The sequence below is a fragment of the Branchiostoma belcheri genome, unplaced genomic scaffold, assembly GCF_001625305.1.
Source record: "Branchiostoma belcheri isolate BF01 breed outbred unplaced genomic scaffold, Haploidv18h27 scaffold1, whole genome shotgun sequence".
NCBI classification, from domain to species: domain Eukaryota; kingdom Metazoa; phylum Chordata; class Leptocardii; order Amphioxiformes; family Branchiostomatidae; genus Branchiostoma; species Branchiostoma belcheri.
In genome coordinates, this window is record NW_017802379.1 from 2,334,280 (window position 1) to 2,337,050 (window position 2,771).

Sequence of the window (2,771 nt, forward strand, 5' to 3'; positions counted from 1 at the left end):
TATATATATATTTTTATATTTTATATATATGTATATATAGTTTAATAGATACATATATATATGTGTGTCTGTGTGTCTGTGTGTATGTATACATATATGCATACATACATACATACATACATATATGTGTTAATATATATTTTAAACATGAAAGGATGAAACTTTTCAGCAAAGTCCATTCACACGATGGATAATCAGATTTTATTAAAAAAAGTCGACATCCGGGCACTGTACACCAGGGACTTAGCTCTGATTGGCCAGGTAGCGTACGCATGCGTACTACAGTGGCGCCCAGTTAGAAACCGTTAGAGGAAATGGCGGACAGTCGGTGGAGAAATCAGGCGTTTACATCGCTTTCTGTGCGACATATGGCACCGCCGGAGTCTATGATGATGGGCAATCGTGTTTGGAGAGGCTTGAGATCCGAGGGGAAATGCGATGTTATTCCACACGCCCGGAATAGCTAGCGACGCTACGAGCGGAGCAATCTTCGTCGCCCCCCTCCCCCTTACCCGGAAGCCCGTCTGCCAGCAATTGGCCAAACATAACGGACGGTCCTTCTAGTTCGGTAAGTGCGAGAGTACATATTAGCAGATGTATTTAAAACAAATCAGTCATGATCCTGCTCGTCTTCTTGATATGTAATCAGCAGAAGCATAGAATGCCGAACTATTAACTAGTCTAATCTGCCCCTAGGCCCTCCCTAATAGTCATAGATATTTTTTTATGGGAAAAATAAATTCATGCCGGTCAACGGTCAAATTATAGGCATTCGTGTTGGGTTTAAGCAAGGACCTTGGTTTAAGATATGAAGCATTTCTTTACAGCAAACACATAGCCAATCGTGTCGATGAAAAGAGGAAGTGATGAAAAATTATGTGATGTATTTGTTCCACACAAAATGATTGTGTTTAGGCTATTCAGCTACAGCTAATATCTGTTAATACATGTAAAAATTTAGATCAAGTTATATGTGTATTGAGGATGCCCACTTATTTCTGAGAAGTAGAATCATGTGGCACATTTTGTCACCTGTGTCATATTTTTTTCCCTTTCTACATTCCTCCAGGAGATCATATGTTCCTCCAAAATCCAGCAGAGATTATAAAGACAAGGCAAGGCAAAGCAGCTGCTAGAACTCAGCCTCTGAGTACCTGACTACTGATACAGGCACCATAGGTAAGACTACAGCCCTGCATACTCCTCAGTATCACCACACTTTAAATCAGTGTTCCTGAACAAATTTTAGATATAGGCACACGGGGTCAGGTACAGTACAGGTCCTGAAATGAAGGGTGCTGATACTGATAATTAGAGCTGTACAGTTTGCCACCTAATGCCACAGACTTTATTGAAGATCAACCATTATTTGATCATGGAGGAACATCTGTACACAGGTACCTAAAATTTGTTTAAGTACACACCTGATGATTAATGTCTGTATAGTATATACTGTTTGCTTTGCAAATTCTTATTAAGTTAGTCTTGACAGCATAGAATGGACAGGTCATAATCATTGTGACATGGTCATTAGACTATAGTGATATGGCTTGATGTTTCATGATACTTTTCTATGGTTTTGCCATACAGGACCCGACTCACCACAAGGACTCTAAACCAGCACCAAGACATCCAGCATGCAGACACAGAAGAGACGTCCCTGTATCTTACCCAGAGTGTTGACAGCAGTGGAGTCAGATGTACATAGGAATGGGGAGAGGATGACAACACCTTCATTTTTATACGTGATGGTTGTAAGAGTATTGGTCACAAACCACAGGGCGCAAACTAATAAGGCCTTCATAGCCTTAGTCATAGCAGAATATGTAGCAAATTGTACTTCAGTTCAATTGTACAATACAGCAGTGAATATTATCTTGTAGTGATGATGATAATGGTGATACATATCACAGGTCAGTTTCCTTGTTTTATGATTCTTTGAATAGTTTGCTAAGCCTGCATGTGGCTGTTGTACAGGAGGAATCTCTATCTGTAGGGGGACCTATTTACAGCCATAATCAGGGGCGCGCTCCTGTTTAAAGCCTTATTATTAGGTGCACGTCCCTTTTTAACACCTTATTTAGGGGCGCGCCCCTGTTTAATGCTTTATTCAGGGGCGCGCCCCTGTTTAAGGCTTTATTCAGGGGCGCGCCCTTGTTTAAGGCTTTATTCAGGGGCGCGCCCCTGTTTAATGCTTTATTCAGGGGCGCGCCCCTGTTTAAGGCTTTATTCAGGGGCGCGCCCCTGTTTAAGGCTTTATTCAGGGGCGCGCCCTTGTTTAAGGCTTTATTCAGGGGCGTGCCCCTGTTTAAGGCTTTATTCAGGGGCGCGCCCCTGTTTAAGGCTTTATTCAGGGGCGCGCCCCTGTTTAAGGCTTTATTCAGGGGCGCGCCTCTTTTTAAAGCCTTTTTCAGGGGTGCTGATATATTTAGATTGTGTCTGCAGATATTCTGTGTGTTAAATGTCTTTCATGATAAATGCTGCATGCAATTATTTCTTAATATTTCTTAATATTTCTTAATATTTCTTATTATTTCTTGTTAAACATGATTTTCATGTTTGTAAGAAAATGTATGTGATAAAATTATAATTTAAGTATTTGCAATGCAGCATACCTTTTAGAAAATGTTACTCCCAATGTCTCTCAATTTTATCCAATAAATATATTTGAGTTCTCCCTAAAACCCAGTTTTTGTGCTTGTAATTCATTTCTAAATGTGGGGGGAGGGTATAGTGCAAAATCATTCTGGTAAAGGCATGGCAAATCTGGT